Source organism: Melozone crissalis, unplaced genomic scaffold, assembly GCF_028551555.1.
Source record: "Melozone crissalis strain CALT ecotype California unplaced genomic scaffold, PUWL_Pcris_2 ptg000021l_1, whole genome shotgun sequence".
Classification (NCBI taxonomy): Eukaryota; Metazoa; Chordata; class Aves; order Passeriformes; family Passerellidae; genus Melozone; species Melozone crissalis.
This window is the reverse complement of record NW_026535799.1, coordinates 1,973,106-1,983,733: the sequence shown is the minus strand read 5'-3', so window position 1 is coordinate 1,983,733 and position 10,628 is coordinate 1,973,106.

Here is a 10,628-nt window from a genome sequence, read left to right as displayed (position 1 = left end):
GACTCCAACCTCATCAAGCACCGGCGCATCCACACTGGGGAGAGGCCCTACGACTGCCCCACCTGTGGGAAGAGGTTTCAGAGCAGCTCCAATCTCCTCTGCACCAGCGGATTTACACCGAGCAGAAGCCCTTCCGCTGCCCTGACTGCGGGAAGGGCTTAAAGTAAAACTCCCCCCTCATCACCACCAAAGCATCCACTCAGGGGAGAGGCCCTACGAGTGTCCCCAGTGTGGGAAGAGCTTCACCCAGAGCTCTAACTTGAAAAAACACCAACGGAGTCACCAGTAAGGGAAGTTCTGCGAATGTCCCAACTGCAGGAGGAGCTTCATGCACTGCTCCAGCTTCATCCCCCATGGAGGTCTAATGTTGGGAAGAGCCTGGGTGATCCATGTTCTCTACGATCCATGCTGGGAAGACACCTGCCCCTATTCCTTCCCCTGTCAATGACATGGTCTGGAACAGAAGAAAATGAGGGTCTGGCCACGGCTGTGTCATTACATTGACTCCCACCTCAGGTCATTGCCAGGGGCAGGAAAGGGACTTTCTCTTTCCCTGAGAAGAACAATTTCCTTTCCGGGTGGGGGAAATAGGTTGCTGGGAAGACTCAGGCAGTTGTGTTTTAGTTTTCCCTGTAAACATTTTTAATTATCCCTTCTGTTATCAATATTGTTTCTGTTCCAATTGATCCTTATCTCATTGCTGTTCCCAATAAATTGTTCCTATCCCAGCCCGGGATCTTTGACTTTTGTGCTTTCCATGGGAGGCGGGAGGGCAGTGAGGGCAGCGAGGTTTTAGTGGAAGCAGGAAATTGGGGAATCCCATTCCTGAACCCTGGCCCATGGAAACCGAGCATCCCAACTGGTCCCAGCCCTGGTGGCCATGGCAACAGCCTTGGGAGCGGGTCCCTGGCTGGGGCTGTGGGAACCTCTTCCCTCGGGTGCCCAGGGACAGGAGTGGAGGGAAAGGCTGCAGCTGAGTTGGGGCAGGCTCAGGTTGGATGTCAGGAAAAGGTTTTTGCTCAGAGGCTGCTGGGGCCCTGCCCAGGCTCCCCAGGGAAGGGTCCCAGCTCCAGGGCTCTCTGAGCTGCAGCAGCGTTTGGACAGCGCTGCCAGGCCCAGGTTGGCATTTTTGGGGTGTCCTGTGCAGGGCCAGCAGTTGGACTGGAGGATCCTGATGGGTCCCTCCCAGCTCAGCCAATTCTGTGGTTCTGGGATCCCACGAGCCTGCGGATGGGACTGCCAATGGTTGCCATGGCAATGGGCTGTGGCTGCAGGCCTGAGCTGGTGTCCATGGCAACCACCCTGGCATGCAGTTTCCATGGAGCTGCCAAGGGACTGAGCATAGCAACAGGGGGCTGGTGATGGTTGCCATGGAAACTGACCATAGCAACAGGAGGCTGGTGATGGTTACCATGGAAATGGACCATAGCAACAGGGGGTTGGTGATGGTTGCCATGGAAACTGACCATAGCAACAGGGGCTGGTGATGGTTGCCATGGAAACTGACTATAGCAGCAGGGTCCTGGTGATGGTTACCATGGAAACTGACCATAGCAACAGGAGGCTGGTGATGGTTACCATGGAAATGGACCATAGCAACAGGGTCCTGCTGATGTTTGCCTGCTAAGGATCAGATTTGTCACAGGCCTTCCGAGGTGTTCCATGGGGACTTTCCAAGATTCTCCAGGCTGTTCCAGAGCTGGAATGTCACAGGCACAGAGAGGGGCTCCATGGAGACCTCCCAGGGGTTTCTTGGGATGGTAAAGAGCCCTGTGGTCAGAGGCAGTCACAGCCATGGTGACATCCCAGGGGACCTTGGACCACAAAGGCACCGATCTGTCACAGGCACTCACAGGGGCTCCACGGTGACATCCCAGGAGTCCCCAGGCTGCCAAAGAGCTGGGATGTCCCAGACACTCACAGGGGTTCCTCTCACAGGCACAGTGGGAGCTTCAGGCAAAACCTTTATTTCTTTATTGGAGAAACTCCTTCTGAGACATGAGATGGAGAAATTACATCCTGCAGGCACCATGGATCCTCAAACCCCTGCAGGGCCCCTAGACTTCTAAAATTCCTTCAAAGAGAGGAGACTGGAAGCGGTTGGATCCAATCCCAGCCCCAGACTTTGTCAAAGGTGTTAAAGATTAGACATGTGTAATTGAACTTTAATGCAATTTTCCCCCCAGGATTAAAGATTGAATACCAGATAAATTTATATAAATACAGCTCTGATTTATTCTGATCATGATTAGACAGAATGGTTCATTCCCACCACAAAGTAAATGAAAAAAGGGAGTTATTGTTGCAGTCTGAGGTGGTGTGCACACAACCTTCCCCGAGAGTTTCTTGTGCCAATGGGTAGGAACCATGAGAGCACCAGCACATAGACACACAGACACAGACAAACACACACACAGACACACAGACACACACACAGACACACACACACACACAGAAGTGCTGAAAGTGTCCAGGGGCCAAAGACAAAGACAAAGGAGAGTCCAGGGTACAAATACAGGGAAAGAGGGTGCAGAGTAGAGCACTGGGGATCCAATGCTCTGAGGGTTCAGGGGCGGTACACATGGAAGGGACCAATAGTAAATGCCAGTGTGGATGGGCAGGGTTACACACCAGTGGGAAAACAGGGAAGGGAGGACTCACAAGAACATGAACATATAAGAGTTAAATGGGTAGAGAAGGCCAAGGGAGAGTACAGAACTGGGACAAATTAACATAGTGCTGCAGAACACCATGGGGAAGCCTCTTTCCTCACCCTGAGCTGTGAGGAATGCCCAGAGCCTACAGTGTGTCTCTCCAGGGCATTTCTGCTGGCTTTTCCCTGGTAGGCTCACAGGTTTCCACAGTTGTGCAGTGTCACAATGATCTCCTTGGTTCTACAGCTGTGCTGTGGCTGCTGTGTAACACTGGACCTGTGAAACCATGAGGCTCCATAGTGTCACCATGGTCCCTTTGGTTCCTGCTGGGACATGATGGACCCTTGGTTCCATGAGGGGCCTGGGCTCCCACAGCCCCTCACAGGGCCTTAAGGCCTCTCCGAGTTCCCCATTGCCCCTCATGGCGTCTCAAGGCCCTTCATGGCCCCTCATGACGGATGGCCCCTCACAGCCCCTTACAGCCCCTCTCAGCCTCAGGCCTCGGGCTCCACCCAAGGCAGGAGAACAGGTTGGGCCCTACTTGTTCTGCTTTCATTTCAGTCCCTTCACAGCCACGAGTGCAGAAAGGCTGAAATGGAGCCTTTCCCCAGTGTTTCCCCCGGGGTTAATTGCGGGCTGAAGCTCTGTGCTGGCGCTGGCCCCAGCGCCACCATCCCTGCAGCCGCCAGGCCTTTGCTGTCCCCCCCGTGTCCGTTCCCGGTCCCCGAGTCCCGCCCGGCTCTGGAAGCAGCAGCAGCCGCAGCACAGGGGGCGCCGGCCCGGCCCAGCCGGGGCTCCCGGCCAGAAGCAGCAGCAGCGCCGGCCCCTTCCCGCCTGCTCCTGCCTCGGCTCCCAAGGGCTTTTTCCAGCTCAATTCTGGAGCAGAGCAACCAGCACCCACACACAGCCCTGACTGCTCAGGGCCCGCCTGTGCTGCCCTGAGCCAGCCCACAGAGGAAGAAAGGATTGGGTTCCAGCGCTGTTTTCAGCACTCTTTGACTCACCCTGAAGTGACAGCAGGAGGCTGCTGGTGCCTCTGCCTTGGGAATTGCAGATCATGGCTGCTCTTGGCCCTCTTCTGCTTGCCACCTGAATTTTATCTATAAAACTGCAAGTGCCTCTTTCAGTTGGTGCTACCTACGGTGCTTTCGTGACAGTGAAGTCAATATTTTTTTCTCGGACATAAAGATCAGCAGATACTGGAATGCCCACCAGCCCCTGAGCACTAAAGTGAGGGTAATTAAAGCCACACAGACCACATTTGCAGTGCTCAAACACAGCCTTGTTGCTGGCACTGTTGAAATAGAATAAACTGACAGAGGCCATCACAGAAATTGCCTCTGCAGTGTGGAATTAAATTAAAAAATCCACCAGGAGAAACTGAAACCAGAACTTCTTGACTCACTTCATTGCTCCTTCCCAGCAGCAGGAAACGCAGATGCCCAGAGGTGTTTTGCACTGCTGCTGCCCCCAGTTTGAGCCCAGGCTCTGCCCAGTCCCAGCGGGAACCTGAGCCCAGCCCAGGGAGCTCAGCGCACGCGGGGCCAGGCCCAGAGCCCCGGGCACGGCCGCCCATTGTGGGGCAGCGGCGCAGACGGAATGTCCTGCAGCCCAAACCTCCTGCTCTTGCCACACAGCGCCAGCCTTCTCCCCCTCCTCCTCCTCTCCCAACACGGCACAAATTCCAGCTCCGAGAAGGCTTCCCCAGACAGCGCTCTGGCTCCTGTTCCAGTTGAATGTCCCTGCAGAGAAACAGGGAATCTTTCAGCCACTTCCACAAGCTCAGGCTTTGCACTTCACGGGGAATCTGGGATGCAAATGGCCTTGTTAAGAAAGCCAAAGGCCAAGGGAATGGATTATAGATTACTGAAAAAAAGTCACCCAGCTTCCAGGCAAGGTTTACCAAGGCATTTCCTGCATTTCTTTTCAGATTCTTTCAGTTGGCTGCTCTGGGAAGTCCAGCTTGTACTGGTGCTTATCATGAACTGATTGTGCTCTTGATTTATGCACCAAGCACCAGATGTGGAATCATCTACACTGAACTCAGAAACAAACTCCCCCTGTCACAGCAGTTTCACATTCCAGATCATTTTCAAGATGTCCAGTGACTGGTTGGAATGATTATCACACAATTCTCCACTTGTAGCTGCAGGCTCTGGAGATTCTTTCTCTGCATGCAGCCAGGCTTGTATTCCCTAGCAATTCCTGGTATTGGTACTTCCTGTTTTCTTAGCCTAGAACAGTAACAATGAAAACCTCACCAATGGCACTACTCCCCAGTCCACCAGGAAAAGAAAGGACAAGTTTTCAAGTCCTCAAAACCTTTGTCCTGCTTTGCTGCAGGTGTCCTGCTGCATGCACAGACAATGTGGAAAGCCAAGAGAAGCTGCAGGTGGTGGCACATCATGTGACAGGAACTCGACCTCTTTCTCCAGGAAAGGTTTTTGAAAAGAGCAGAAAGGATTGCAGAGAAGATTCCTGCAAAACTGAAACAGCTTGAAATGAAAATTGAAAGAAACAATCCAAAATATTTTCCTCAATTTATTTCTATGCTCCCTTTTCCATCTTGCACTACTTTCCCATCCAGTTAATTCCAAATGGATCTCACTTCTGAGATCGGTGACTTAGTGAGTTTTAGACACACTAAAATACCATGAGCTGCACACAGTTTGCCTTCCCCTGTTTTTGTTGGAAAGCAATGCTGGAGCCATCAGTGCAGTGCTTAGGTCAGGCACAAATCCTGCAGGCAGGGGATGTGCCCCGGCAGTGTGTGACCCTCAGCAGGGACAATGCTCAGCAATCCTGCAGCCAGGGAATGTGCCCCGGCAGTGTGTGACCCTCAGCAGGGACAATGCTCAGCAATGCTGCAGGCAGGGAATGTGCCCCGGCAGTGTGTGACCCTCAGCAGGGACAATGCTCACCAATCCTGCAGCCAGGGAATGTGCCCCGGCAGTGTGTGACCCTCAGCAGGGACAATGCTCACCAATCCTGCAGGCAGGGAATGTGCCCCGGCAGTGTGTGACCCTCAGCAGGGACAATGCTCAGCAGCGTTGCTGTGCTCATCTCCATGGAACCATGCCAGGAGCAGCTGCTGAGCTCAGAAGCCATCGCAGCCCCCACCCTGCTCCAGAGCCCCTTGGCAGGGTGGGCTCCTGCCCTGGCTCTGTGTGCCAGGAGTCGGTAGTGCTGGGTGCAGGGAGCCCAGGGAGGGCACAGAAACGCTGGGTGAGAAATGCTGGGGCACAGCGAGATGGGCGAGTGCAGTCGGCCAGGGCAGAGGAGCAGCACGCACAGGGGGCACAGCCTGCAGGACACATGGCCAAGGGGAGAAAACAACAAACTTCTCAGGAGGGTGGAGAACAAACTTTTAGTTGCAAACTTCAGAGAATGAGGTACTTGGGAAATCTTAAACAGCATTGAATTACAGTAAATCACTTGACAAAGCACTGACTTTGCAAACTCTAACCTGTCCAACTTCAAGTTATCCAGATTTCGATAAAAGGAAGTCAGGAGAAGAGAGAGAGGGAGACAGAGGTCCACAGTCAGTCTTGGATCTCAGCTGCTGTGAGCTCCGGGGCCAATGGGATGTGTCAGTGTCACACCCGTGTCACAGCCTGACCTGCTCTTGTCCCTCTCTCAGGTGGGGTTTTTGGGGTGCCAGGGGCTTGGCTGCCACTTTGGGGCTGCACCAGAGGCTGCAGTGGCTGGGGTGGGGCAGTGACCACCCCACCTATGCCGAACTCTCCCTGCCCCCAAACACACACTGGAGATGTCTGGGGCTGTTCATCATTTCTCTGCTCTCCAGCACCAAGGCAACGGACTCTGGATACAGCTCTGAGCTCATGCCCAAGGCAACCACCTCTGGCAATGGGGCTCCATGGAGCTGCTCTCAGGAAACCCGCAAGAGCTGGGGAGTGCCCAAAAAACACCTCAGAAATGTGAGATACCTCAAAATCTCTTCAGCAATGTGGATTATTAAAAAAACTCACTCAGTAATGGGGTCCCCCTCCCTTCATCACCCCCAAACTTTGGCTGTCTCATTCCAGACCCCATCCCACCTCCCCAATCCCAACCTCAACCCATCCCACCCCTCCTGGACATCAACGCCCCCTTCCCAAGCCATATTTCCCCCATTTCCCACCTCCCAAACCCCATCCCACCCATCCTGCCCCATCTAATGCCCATCTCAACCCTCCTGATTTGAAGCCCACTTTGCTCAATCCCCTTCCAACCCCATTCCACACCAAAGAGCTGTGGAATCCAGGAATTTTGGGGTGGGATTGAGTAGTTTTCAGTGGCATTGAGATGACAGATTAAATCCTCTTGTCTCTTTCAGTGCCAAGAAAGGGAAACAAGTACACCAAATACCCCCAAACCCCCCAAATTCTCCCAGTTATCTCCCTGAATCCCAGATTCCCCTGAAACACAAGTAAAAAGTGAAGCTTTAGATGTCTTTGATTAATTTATTTATTTTTACCTAATTTTCTCTGTTTTAAAGGGATGAAGATGAATAAAAAAATAAAATTAGGGCCAAAACAAAAGAATAACCAGCCCAGTGTCTTCCCAACATGGATCACAGGGAATGTGGATCGCCAGGGCTCTGACCAACGTGGGTCCTGCCATGGGGGATGAAGCTGGAGCTTGAAGCTTCTCCTGCAGCTGGGGCACTCACAGGGCTGCCCTTACTGGTGAATCTTTTGGTGTCAGGTAAAGAACGAGCGCTGTGAGAAGCTCTTCCCACACTGGGGACACTCGTAGGACCTCTCCCCGGTGTGGATGCGCGGGTGCCTGATGAGGGTCAAGTTGTGCTTGAAGCCCTTCCTGCAGTCAGGACAGCAGAAGGGCCTCTCCTCTGTGTGAATGCACTGGTGCAGGAGGAGATCGGAGCTGGTGTGAAACCTCTTCTGACACTGTGGACACTCGTAGGGCCTCTCCCCAATGTGGATGCGTTGGTGGGTGACGAGGGTGGAGCTGCAGCTGAAGCCCTTCCCACATTCCCCACACTTGTAGGGTCATTCCCCAGCATGGATCATCTGGTGGCTGATCAGGTCGGAGCTCCGTCTGAAGCTCTTCCCACGCTCCAAGCTGTTGCAGAATGGCTCTCAAGCTCAAACTTCCTTTAGGTCCCTGTTCGGGCAGCCATTTGTTGCAGAATGAGGCCTTTGTCGGGGATGAGCCATTTGTCGGTGAGGGGAGACTCGGGCACTCAATATGAGTGATAAGCAAGTTCCGTTTATTGAAGAGAGCATCAGACACTTATACAGCAAATAATAAGCTTATGAATATTCTGTAAGCCAAGCGATCTATTGGTTAAACTATCCCATCAACTCTTCCTCATTCCTTTGGGCCTACATTCTCTATTTCCCACGTCTCTCTGTCCACTTGTTATCATATGCAGCTAGGCCCAAGGACACGCTATCTTGCAGTGGCAAAACTCAAACTAGCTGTGTTCGGTACTTTCTCAGCTCCTGGTCGGCTAACAAGCGAATGTCTGTGTGACCTCTGTCATGTAGCCATTTCTCCACACTTACCAGTGAGCATTTTCAGTTCTGCCACCCATGTTTAGAGCAAATTTTCTGTGACTCACTGCACCAGGTCAGTTCAAAGAAGAGCATTAGGAAGTATCCAGCTGTATTTTCTCTTCTTCCTTCTGTGTACATGCTGCTTTTTTGAGCCCTCTGGCTTTCTGAGCTCCCTCACATGTCTTGATCCTTTTCTGGATAACCAGAGGGATATCAGGATTAAATCCTGTCTCAGCTCTGTGGTCTGGCTTTTGAAGAGCCCCAGTCATCCTCTCCTACTCATCTCATTCTGGTCTTGGTGGAAATACTATGCCTTCATGGGATTGTTATTCAGCTTTGGGGCATTCTGGCACTGCTGTTCAGTGAAAGATTTTGAGACTTTGAAAGGTTTCCTGATGTGGCAATGACAATCCTCAATCCTAATGCTTGATGGGGGTTGCAGTTGCCTCAGTTGTGAAACCTCCTGAAAAACATTGTTTGCTCTTTTCTCCTTGACTTTTCCTTGACTGTTTTCATCAACAGATTAGGAGGTTTGGGGATATCTTTTCAAAGGGAACTTCAATTAATCTCCTGTCTGGCATTTCAAAGGGGAACAGTGGTTTGGTTTTTTTTAACCAGCATCTGCTTACCATCCAATTAGCTAACTGCCTTTAATTAACCATAATACATTCCAGGAGAGCAAAATAACAAGGGACCAAAATCAAGTGGTGACAACTCTGTGACTGAACCTGGACTTCCCCTTTCCCAGGTGCAGGATTGTGGGTAACCCTTTGCTGGCCACTTTGAGCTCTGCCATGCAGTGCCTTGGGTTTCTGGGGAGGGAAAAGCATCCAGTCCCTCACCTTCAGGTTCACATCTGCAAATCCAGAGGCCATTTCTGTCCAGTGGATATTTCTGTCCAGGGGATTTGCACACTGGATGCTCCATAGGATTCTGGTTGTAAGCTTTCCTCAAAAACATGGTGAGATGAGGTGTTCAGGACTCATTTCTTCAGAAGAGCAGGAGAAACCTCTGAAGGCCTCCCCTAAAGGGCCTCCTTACCCAGCAGTCTGACACAGATTTGCTTCTGAAGAGATTTGTAATTTGTCCTTATTATGTTCTATCTGTGATTTAATGAAAGCCTTTTTCTCTACTGTAATTGAGCTCTTAATCTCATCTGAAAAGCAGAGCACAATCCCTTCAGAGATGGTGTTTGAGTAACAGTCTGTTTGTGTTTCCTCTGCTGTGGTGCTGCTCATGGAGCTGCTCACTCCTGATTTAAGAACAGAAAATAAACAGATTTATCTGAGTCAAAAATACATCAGTGATGGCACATAGCGTAGGTTTGAATAAAAAACTCTTTTTTCTATTGGGCAAGAGATCTTCCAAGGAAGATCTTCCCTGGTTCTGCAAAGAATATGAAGGAGTGAGTTTTCCTTAGTGAGCCCCTGAGGCTTCATGCAGGTCATGCTCAGAAAATGGCACATGGGCATGGCAGCTGCCAGCAAAACAATTGGCTATGGGCAGGTAAAAGTTGGCAGGCGATAAGAGTGGAAAGTCAAAACAACAGGATGCTGAAAAACTTGTAAGAGGAATAACGACTTCAGTGAAAATCCCTCATCTTAAAGCTTCAAAACACATTTTTACAAAAATCCACAAAGGTGTTCTGATTTTGATCAGTCCGATCTTCCTAAATAGCATTTTACAATCAGAATTAGGAGTTGAGAGACACTAAAGGAGGCTCAGCAGAGGATTTTTCATTGTGACCTTAGTATATCTTTTTTACTGTCCTGTAGTTTGGAAGGAGGCCCCAAGCTCCAGCTGACGCCTGGGGAGATCCTGTTGACCTAAACACTCCCCAAAGCTGCTGTGGGGCTGACCCAGAACCAGAATCTGTATGGAACTGGGTAAAATACTTCCCACTAGAAAACACTTGCAGCTTGATGGTGATCCACCATTCCCAGTTCAGACCACAGGCAGTGCCAGTAGTCACCAGTTTTCTGCCTACTCTGTGCAGAGCTGGTGGCTGTGAGTGGCAGAGCTGTGGGGTGAACAGGCTGGTGGCTTTTTGGGGCACACAGAGCCTTCCATCTCTACTGCTTTGTCCCCACTAAAGAGTGGGTTTTCCTAGAGAAATACCTGGAGAGTGGGAAGGATGAAGAGCAAATCATTCCCTGCCAGTGGATGCTGTGCTTGTTGCAAACACGAGTTACATCTGGTAGGAGTCCTTGCTGTCAACCCTCAGGGATTCCAGGCTGAGATCAGCTCAGCTCTGTCATTTGCCAGGGGAGTGAGGATCAGACTCCACCACACCTCCAGAGCTGGGGATGAGTGGGTTGAATCACATCCAGAGCCAGGATGAGGAATGGGTGGTGTTTTGTCTTGCCATGCACAGCAGATATCCTAATTTAAAGCTGTGCTGTCTTCCCAGATTCTGCTTCTTCCTCTGAGAAGACCCATCCATTTTGATCCT